Here is an 11,438-nt window from a genome sequence, read left to right on the forward strand (position 1 = left end):
TCTTTCAGGCCACTTAGCCGTTTCCCCAAGTGTCTATCATAAATCCAGGAAACTGCAGTGTCACTGTTCTATTTAGGAATAATTTTGCTCCGATGCATTTTCCGCACCGCACATAATTCTATTTTAGGGAGTAAAGATGTTAACTTATGTCAGGAGAGCCTGCTGATTGGTTCTGTCTCGCATGGCATTATTTTAAATCAATGGCCGCTGCTGCGAAATCAGGTAATTTCTCAGAAGGCTTGCACGGGAGCATATTCTACGGTTGTTTACGTTTGAGGTGAGAGCTTTCAATTCCAATCCTTGTTCCAAAACAGATGAGTGCCACGTGTGATACCAGTTAATGTACATCAGGCGTTTGGGGAAACTGAACCCAAGTTGAAGATCAAGCTGCCAAGAGTGTTGCTTCCAGAGGAGGCATAATCCCTGGTAGCCACGGGCAGCTGGCATCCGGGGGCAGCTGGAAACCCGGGGGGATGAAGAAGCGCTCCTGACACCGCCTTCCCCCCGCCAGGGGGACCCCAGCAGAGCAGGGAGCCCCGAGGAGCCAGGGCCGGCTCAGGCCGCGACCGTGGGCCCAGGGTGGAGGGAGCCCCAGACAGGCGCATGGACAGAAGGCTGCAGGATCACATGCTCTTCCTCAGCCCTCAGACTTCTCGAGAAATTGGAATTCTGAAACACGTCTTGGGAGTTTGTAGATCAAAAGCCACCAGATTCCGCCTGGAAAGTTGCCCCAGAAAACCAGTTATTAGCGAAGAAACAAGCACAGATGGCTAAGGAGATGACACTGTCCTTTTCCATCGCCAAAGACAAGTCTCCAGGACGTGCGCCCCCGTGGGTGAGACCCGGCCGTGCTCCCGACCGGCGTGTCACATCCTTGGCGTAACGGTGACCCTCGCCGATGCCCCGAAATGACTTCAGTGGTTTCCAGGAGAGAAGAAGGAATCGACATCTGTTGGCAGCGTTTCGACTGCAGAAGGGGAGTCGTTGCAAGTTCCAGGAAGCAGAGGAAGGGCCTGGAGCACTTTGTCAGGTCTGGGTCTGGGGGTCCAGGTGAACGCGGCCCTTGGCCCTCAGCCTCCCTGGGAGCAGACCTCAGGAGACGCGTGAATGGGGTGTGGGTGGGGGGGTGGCAGGGGGCACACCTTGCAGGGGGCGCGGGACAGAAGGGCAATGAGGTGACACTGAGCCTGGGCAGGTGGCAGCCAGGTGAGGGACAGGGCGGCAGCAAGCTTCTGGAGAACGCGTGGCTCATGAGCAAACCTCCTGTCTTGAGAATTGTCACCACGTTTCAGGTGGACGATGACAGCTTCAGAGGCCACTGGAAGGGAGCAAGCCTCAGAAAATCGGAGCTCCCCTTGCGTTGTCAGGCCTTGTGGCGGAAGGAAGGCCAAGAGCCTGGGAGCAGGCCGCCCGCCCCTCCCGCCCCTTCTGGAAGGGCGCTCAGCTCCAGGCACTGGGGGGAGGCAGACAGCAGCACCCTCCCTCTGACAGGGTGCCACCATCGGACCCTGCTCCCCCGTCTCATGGAAGGCTTGATTTTCATGAATAGAGATTTTTTCCCCTTGCTACTTTCTTTTCTTCAGGGCATGGGCACTTCCCCCAGCGTTCCTAGCTAATAAGTACAACGTGTTCGGAAAGTGAGACCATGGGATTTGGGGCTAGTGAGAGTGATTATCTCTCCACATTTTTGAGACTTACATAATATAAAAATTAAATACCAGTGCGATTAAATATTTTTTTTCCCGGTATCAGAATTACTGAAAAGCACACACACGTGTACATGGGTTTTGTTATGAATAATTCACAGATTCCTGGGATGTCTCTGAAGTCCTTTCCCAATCTTAAATGAGAACAAAGGACAGGTTGTCCACTGTGGTCTGTTAAAAATTCAGGGTGTTATGAATGGTAAATGCCAATTAATAGGACAGTGGTGGTGTCTCTTCCTTGCTGAGATGGAGGATGACATCATGCTACCGACATCTCTCATAGGGTTGGATGTTGCTTGCTTTGGAGAAACCATCTCTCAGTCAACGGAGCACAGAACTTTCTGGAAGGGAGAGGTGGGAGGCGGCTGACCCCACCTGCTCCTCAGTGCTCTGGGGCTTGTAGGGCTTCCCAGTAATTCACTTGTTCTTTGAATCAATTTTAGGTCTTTGATGCTTTGTCTTCATGTTGGAAGCTTTCCTCTGCCCTTGGCCACTTTCTGGTGATTTAGTTACTCATTTATTGGAACTTTGGGATTCCCACGCCCTTCATGGCTGGGGGAGGCGATAACTCCACCCTCTCGATATTTCCTAAGGCGTACTCCTTCAAGATTGCACTGCCTCCTCAGTTTTCTTATCTAGAAATGGGAAACTGGAGGATCGGGAGGGTACGTTGCACTAGCCAGGCATGTGGCATTGTTGACCTACGCACACGAAATAAGCAGGCATGTTGTTGTGAATACTGCTTTATTGGGGCGCCTGGGTGGCTCTGTCGGTTGAGCATCCAACTCTTGATTTTGGCTCAGGTCATGATCTCGAGGTCCTGGAATTGAGTCCCACATCGGGGTCCACGCTCAGGAGGGAGTCTGCTTGAAGATTTGTCTCCCTCTCCCTCTACCCCTCCCTCCACTTGCTCTCTCTCTCTCCCTCTCTGTCTCTCAAATCAATCAATCAATCAATCAATCAATCAATATTTTAAAAAATACTGCTTTATTACAACTATTACCAGCAACTGGTAATAGTCGCTGGCGTTTATTGAGTGATGGTCTTATCTCAGCTCATTTGATTCTCTCCACTGAGGTTCATACCACATTAGCCCCTTTCTACGTTCACAGGGAGTGGACCACGTGACCACTCTGCAGGTGACCCACTGACCCAGGGCTACTCCCACCGCCCAGCTGGCCCAGCTTCAATAGCAGAATGTTGGAGCAGACAGAGATTCTGGGGCTGGACCTCCTGGGCTTGATTTCGGATTCTTCCACCTGTCACTTGGGCAAGTTATTCCTTCACTCTTGGCCTCAGTTTCCTCTGTAAGCTGGCGATAGCAGATTACCTAGCTCATAGACGGCTCTGGCGCTTAGCGAGCCATCGCCTGGTGTTGGCCATCCTCCTGGGGGGCCAGGCAGGACGGCATCACCCCCACCCCCCTCTGGCTCCTGAGCTAAAGCCTCCCTCCGTGTGTTACCTCTCTTTTGTCTCTCTTTCCCTCCAACCCCACCATTTTTCTTCCTGACAACATTGTGTGTGTGTGTGTGTGTGTGTGTGTGTGTGTGTGTGTGTCTGGTTACTTAGAATAGGCATATCTTAAGATGGGTTTTTATTAGTTAATTTATTCACCACTTTAAAAACTCATTTCTAAAATGGTAAAATAATATATATGAGCTATGGAAAAGTTTGGAAAACCCGGAAAACAAAAAAATGAAAAAATAACATAGAATCTCACTACTTGGAGACAAGTAAATTTGGGTATATTTGTTTCTGTTGATGTTTTTTAAGAATAGTTTTAACCTAAAAAATTAGGATATTTTTTAACCTAGTTGTGAGTGTCCCAGACGTTCAATGTTGACTTTTTCTATTCAATCAAAATTCTAACCTTAGTATTTCATCTTTTTAATTAAAAAAGTACTTATCAACATGATTTGGTGGAACAATAGTATTCCAATATATGAAACAAACTTACCAGAAAATGAAGCTTGAAATACCACATTCATGTACGTTTTACTTTTTTATTTTATTAAAAAAATGTTACACCTAATCTTTGGGGATGAAACTTTTCTGTGTATTCTGGATTCTTTTTTGAGAATTCATTAGTAGCCCTGTTATGACTGGCTCAGAGATTATAAACAGAGTAAAGGCTGTTGATTATTGAGGCCAAATTGCTTTCAAAAAAGGATTTATTTCATTGCCAATTTTGTCACAAGTTTGGAAAGACATTGACAGCCTTTAATATCTTATATTTCAACTTATCTTTATTATGGTATAATTTATAACTAATAAAATTTACCCGGTTTCATTGTACACCTAATGAGTTCTGACAAATGTAGGTAACCTCCACATATTTGTGTGTGTATAGATACACAAAGAATCAAGATATAGAATGTTTTCATGAGCCTAAAAGTTTTTGTGTGTGTGTGTGTGTGTGTGCTCCTTTCTGTTAACTCTTTCCTCTATCCAGGCTTGGCTTTAAATAACAACTTTTATGCCTTGATTATCCTTTTGTTCACTGAGTTTTGCTTTTTCTGAAGTTTCCTATAAATGAGATAATCTGTGATGTGTTATTCTGTGTCTGACTTCTTTCACTTCGCATCATGCCATTTGTGTCAGTGTATACATCCCTAGTTGTTCTATCTGCTGAGCAGGATTCCCTGTGTGGATGTACCACAGTTTACCTTCTATCTGTTAAGGGATGTTCGAATGTTGCCAGTTTTTGGATGTGATTTATGAATAAGTCAGTTATGGTAACATTTATGTACAAGTCTTTTTGTGTTTTTATTTCTCTTGGATAAATATTAAGGAGAAGGATTGCTTTAATTTAAATTTCTCTAATGATTAATAATGTTGGACATTTTTTTTACAGGTTTACATGTTTTTTCCATATCTTCTCTTATGGAATGTCTGATAAAACCCTTCTGCCTACTTAAAAAAAAATTACTTATACATTTGAGAGAGAGAGAGAGAGAAACTGAGATAGATCATGAGCAGGGCACAAAGGGAGAGGGAGAGGGAGAAGCAGATTCCCCAAAGAGCAGGGCTTCTGATGTGGGGCTTGATCCCAGGATCCTGAGATCACAACCTGAGCTGAAGGCAGACACCCAACCAACAGAGCCATCCAGGCATCCCATGCCCTACTTTTTTTTTTTAATAAACTTTTTATTTTTTTTAATAAACTTTTTATTTTTGAGTTCCAAGAATTCTTTACTACAAATTCTGCTACAAGTTCTTTATTAGATAATGTGTTTTGAAAACCATTTCTTCCTTTTTTTTTAAAAGAAAGATTTTATTTATTTATTCATGAGAGAGAGAAAGGCAGAGACATAGACATAGCTATAAGGCAGAGGGAGAAGCAGGCTCCCTGCAGGGAGCCTGACATGGGACTCGATCCCAGGACCCAAGGATCATAATCTGAGCCGAAGGCAGACACTCAAACACTGAGCAACCCAGACCTCCCTCTTCTGTCTTCTATGCTATGACTAGTATCTTAATTTTCTTACCAATGAACAGAAATTTTTAATTTTTTATAACAACTTGATTGACATATAAAACACATACTATACAATTTACTCTTTTAAAGTATATAATTCAGCAGTTTTTGTATATTCACAAATATAAGCAACTATCAACACTGTCAATTTCGGAAAATTTCCTTCACTTGAAAGGAAACCCCAGATACTTCAACTACCATAATCCTATGCCCTCTGAGCCCTCCTTCCCAGCCCCGTGCAAGCACTAACGTACTCTCTGTATCAGTACTCCTATCCATATGAATAGAACCGTTGAAGATGTCATCTTCTGTAACTAGCTTCTATTACTTAGCATAATAATTTCAAGGTTTTTTGTATTGTAACATGTATCAGAACCTCATTCTTTTTATGCTTTGTGGTTGAATAATATTCCATTGTATGGATATACTACATTTTGCTTATTCATTCTTCAGTAGTTGGGAATTTGGGTTGTTTTCACCTTTTGGTTATCGTGAATAATTGCTATATATTTAAAAAATTTTTACATTTATAATTTTATCATTTTACATTCCCAGTAGCAGTGTATAATGGTTATGATTTCTCCAGATCTTTGCCAACATTTAGCATCTGGTTTTTTGATCATAGCTATTCTAGGGGGTGTGAAGTGGTATCTCAATACAGTTTTTATTTGCTTTTGCCTGATGACTAATGATGAACATCTTTTCATGTAACTGTTGTCTGTTTCTATGTCTTCTTTGAAAAAAAAGTCTATTAAAATTCTTTGCCTATTTTTAAATTGGTTGGTCTTTGCATTATTGAGTTGTAATTGAGTTGTAAAAGTTTGTTTTTGTTTTAAAGGTTTTATTTATTTATTCATGAGAGACACAAAGAAAGAGAGGCAGAGACACAACACAGGCAGAGGGACACATGCTGGGAGCCCAATGCAGGATTTGATCCCAGATCCCGGGATCACCACCTGAATCAAAGGCAGGGACCCAAACTCTGAGCCACCTAGGCCTCCCAAGAATTTACTAATGAACTATTAGAACTAATAAATTAATTCAGCAAGGTGTCAGGATACTAGATCAATATACAAAAATCAATTGTATCTCTACCTACTTACAATGAAGAATTCAAAAATGAAATTACGAAAACAATTCCATTTAGAGTAACACAAAATAATCAGAAAAAAATTTACAGTAACAGGCAAATCTTATATCATGAAAACTATAAAACATTGTTGAAAGAGAAGTTTTAACTTTAATGAAATCCAATTAATCACCAGAAAGAAAGACAGGTAGAGGAAATAAATTATCAGTGTCATTTTCTTATTATTCCTGTTTTTCTTATTTCAGAAATATTAAAAATATTTGCCTATTGCAAAGTCGCAAACAATTCTTCCCATTTTTCTATAGAAGTTCAATTATTTTATGCGTAGATCTATGATCAGTTTTGAGTTAATTTTGGTGTATAGTGTAATATAAAGATTCAGGTTCATTTCTCCCATGTGGATATCCATTGAACTGCTTTGGTGACCTTTGTCAAAAATTCATCGATCACATATGTGTAGGACAGTTTCTGAACTCTGCAATCTGTTGGATTGATCTGTGTCCATCCTCACTCCAAGATCACATTGTCTTGTTTATGGTTGCTTTGTATTAAATCTTGAAATTAGCTGTGTAAGTTCTTTACATTTGATTCTTTTCTAATTTGTGGTAGCTATTCTCCTTTGTTTATATTTCCATTTAATTTTTAGAAACAGCTTGCTTTTTTTCTTGCAAAAATTCCTGCTGAGATTTTGATTGGAATTATGTTATGCCCATAGATCAGTTTGGGGGCGATTGGCTTGCTCACTGTTTTGGTAACAGAGTAATGCTGACCTCATTGAAATTGTTAGTGCTTTTCTATTTCCAGAAGACTACATGTGGAATAGGTCTTATTACTTCCTTTAATATTCGATCAAGTTCACTAGTAAAGACAGCTGGGTTTCTAATTTTTATTTTTTTTATGAAAAGAATTTTAGCTAGAAATTCAGGTCATCTATTTCTTCTTGAGTTAACTTTTTAAGTTTGTATCTTTCAATAAGTTTGTCCATTTCATCTTAAGTTGTCAAATTTATTGACACAAATTTTATAATATTATGTTAATATTCTCTTAATAGGATTATAGTATGTCCTGATGTCATCTCTCATTCCTGACACTGATAATTTATTTCCTCTACCTGTCTTTCTTTCTGGTTAGTCTGGGTAGAGGCACATCAATTTTATTGATAAGAGCTGGATTTTGGTTTCATGTATCCCCCACCTTTTCTATATCATTAATTTATCTTCTGACCTTTATTATTTCTTTTCTTCTGCTTATTTTGGTTTTAATTTGTTCTCCTTTTCATGGTTTCTTAAGTAGAAGCTGAAGTCATAGGTTTGAGACATTTTTCCATTTCTAGTACAGGCATTTAATGCTATAAATTTCTTCCTAAATACTGTGTTAGCAGCATTCTGCAAATTTTGATATGTTAGATCTTTATTTTCAGTCAATTCCAAAGAATTTTAATTTCTTTTGATTTTGTGTTTTATTCTTGGAACATCTACAAGTGTGTTATTTTATTTCCAAATATTTTGTGATTTTACAGATATATATCTGCTCTTGATTTCTAATTTAATTCCAAAAAAATTAAACTAAAAGAAAATGCTATGATTATGATTTTATTTTTTTTATTTTTTAAGGTTTTATTTATTTATTCATGAGAGACACACAGAGGGAGAAAGAGGGGGGCAGAGACACAGGCAGAGGTAGAAGCAGGCTCCATGCAGGGTCCTGACATGGGACTCAATCCCGGTCTCCAGGATCACACCCCGGGCCGAAGGCTACGCTAAACCCCTGGGCCACCGGAGCTGCCCTGATTATGACTTTAATATGAGTTTTGGTTGCTGTCACAGAATATGGACTATCTTGTTAAATATTTCTTGTCCACTGGAAAAGAATATATAAACTCCTGTTATCGGGTGGAGAGTTCCACACATGTCGATTAGGTCAAGCAGGTTGAATTGTGGCTCAGTCTTCTAGACTTTTATTAATTTTTATTTGTTTATCAATTATTTAGAGAGGGGTATGTAAATCACTCACTATATGTGAGAATTTGTTTATTTCTTCTTAAAGTTCTATCCGTTTTTGCTTTGTGTATTTTAAAGCTCTGTTATCAGATGCATAAATGTTAAGCATGTTATTTCCTCCTGATGAAACTCTTTATCCAATATGATCACTTTCATCCATGGTAGTATTGTTTGGCCTGAAATCCACTTGGTCTGATTTTAATACAGCCATTCCAGCTTTCGTTATGTTAGTGGTAGCGCTGTAGATAGAGATAGAGATAGAGATATATAAATATAGCTGTATTCCTGTCCTTTTACTTTTGACCAATTTGTGTTATATTTAAAGTGGGCAGAATCTGGTTGGGTCTCTTTTGTTTTTCAATGTTATATGACACTTTTCCTCTTTAAATGGCATGTTTGGAAGATTTAAATTTAATGTTGCTGTTGATACAGTTAGGTTAAAATAGATCATCTTGCCATATGTTTTCTTTTTGTTCTACCTGTCTCTTTCCCTTTTGTTTTGGATTTATTACAATTTTTTTAATGATTCTTTGTGGATGTGTCAGTTATAGCTGTTTGTGTTGGTTTTAGTAATTGCATTAATGTATATGGTTAACTTATCACAACCCACCTTCAAGTGATACACCATCTCTCATATAACACAGCAATATTACAATAGTATATGCACATTCATCCTTCCGTAGTCTCTGTGCCATTGTCATGCTACTCAGTTTTACATGTTACAAACTCCACACTACATTGTCATTATTTTTGTTGATGCAATCAATAGTCTTTTAAAGAATTTTATATAATATGAAAAAAATTGTGTATTCATCCATGTAATTACTATTTCTGATGTTTTTGATGCCTTTTTGTAAATTGTTATTTCTATCTACTATCATTTCCCTTCTGCCTGACTTTGTTTAATGTTTATTTTAGTGCAGCTCTATTGGTAATAAATTTCTTCAGCTTCTGTTTGTTATAAAAGTCTTTATTTTTACCTTTATTAAAAATTAAAAATTTGCTTAGCATGGAATTATAGATTAACTGTTTTTAAAAGAAGTACTTTAAAGCGTTCGATGCACTCTATTTTCACTTGCATTGCTTCTGGTGACGTCTGCAGTGCCATTCTTATCTTTGATTATATATATTTAATATGATTTTTAAAAATGTATTCCCGTTGAACTGTTTTTGACATAATTTGATTATGGTGTGACTCATTGTGTTTTATTCACATTTCTTGTCAATGAAGTTCATAGAACTTCTTGGGTCTATAGGTTTATGGTTTTCATCAAATTTGAATATTTCTTCAAATATTTTTCTGTCTTCCATCCTCTATCCTTCCTTTGGAGACACCAATTATCTGTGTTATAGCACTTGAATTTGCCCCTGAGCTCACAGGTGTTATGTTTATTTTTAATATCCTTCCATCTCCCTCCCTATTCTATTTAACTTGGGTAATTTCGATTGCTATGTCAAGTTCATTAAACTTTTCTTCTGCATTATTTAATCTGCTGTTAACCCCATTCAGCTCATCTCACACATTGTAATTTGCATCTGGTTTTGGATATTTTAAAAAATCTTTTAAGTCTCTACTTGACTTTTTGAACATGGGAAATATAGTTACAATATATATTTAATAACTTAGTCTGTTGATTTTAACATCAGTTCTGGGTTAGTTCGGGTTGAATCGTTTTTCCTCCCCATTAGGAGTTGTATTTGCCTTCTTCTTTGCATACATGGTAATTTTTTAAGTGTATGCCAGAGACTGTGAATTTTATCTTGCTGGGGCAGAATATTTTTGTGTTTCTTTTTTTTTTTTACGATTTTATTTATTTATTCATGAGACAGAGGCAGAGACACAGGCAGAGGGAGAAGCAGGCTCCATGTAGGAGCCCGATGTGGGACTCGATCTCGGGACCCAGGATCACACCCTGGGCTGAAGGCAGACTCTCAACCACTGAGCCACCCAGGGATCCCCTATTTTTGTATTTCTACAACAATCATTGAGCTTTGTTCTGGGTTGTAGTTAAATTACTTGAAAGCATTTTTATTCTTTCATGTCCTGTTGTTAAGCTTTTTTAGGTAAATCAAAGTAGCATTTAGTGTGGATCTAATTGCCATTACAGAGGCAAGATTTCATGATGCATCTTATGACTGCTCCCCCTGCCTATAATTTATTTTTTCTTTTTTTCCCTTTCTTTCTTGAGCAAAATTTCCTAATTCATGATATTCTATTCCTTTAACCTATTACTGAGTTTTATTCATTAGCATTAAAAAATTATTAGCATTTGTCCTTGCAAGTATCATACTAATTCATATTTTTTTAAATTTTACTTTTAATTTAACTTTCTGATGTCCTAAAAAATAAGATAAAAAAATATAAAACTAGGGGTCATTGTTTGCTTGTTTTTGATTCAGCATTCAATACCTATAGTTTATACTAGGTATTATACATCTTCTCAATCTAAATAATTTTGCTTTCTTTCAAGAATGAAATAGAAAGTTGAAATTTCTCTTTGGTATGCTCCTTATTTCAAGTTTCCTCAGTCAAAAAAGACTTTGAATTCAACTGGCTTATTGGTTATTTTAACATTTTATGCAAACCAAGAAAAAAATGGAAGAATCATCTCTTTGTTTGCTCTAGTAGGCCATTTCCTTCTGCCTAGGGACTATGAAGTATAATTTTAGAAAAATTTTAAAAAATACACTTGCTCATGTCAGTTCTCTGTGGACATCAAATTTATTTGGAAATGCTGGGTTGAATTTACTTTAATTATCATTTATTTTGAAAGCAAGAGGATAATAACTGCTTACTAGCATGTTTAAGGAAACTCTGCTAGCTATTTCCATATTGGTATTTGACCTAATTAAGACGGCTGTGAGAATGGGTGATAGAAATTGCTCTTATTATATGTGAACTGGCCCCAGAGTGCTGATCAAGATTCTGTTGACTCTTAGGTAATCTGTCACCAGCACATTAAGAAAAATATGTGATGTCATAAATATCACCTAGTGAGAGGTATGGAAATCAGTTCAACTAAGTAAAGTCTAGAGATTTTTATTTTGTTTTCATGATTTGCAAACAATGTCAACAAGCATTTCCCATATTCTTTCTTTACTGCCAGAAGTATTTTTATTAGTGAGCTGTAACAAAAAATTACTGTAGATTAAGAAAATAATTC

This window comes from Vulpes vulpes, chromosome 15 (assembly GCF_048418805.1).
Source record: "Vulpes vulpes isolate BD-2025 chromosome 15, VulVul3, whole genome shotgun sequence".
Taxonomy (NCBI): Eukaryota; Metazoa; Chordata; class Mammalia; order Carnivora; family Canidae; genus Vulpes; species Vulpes vulpes.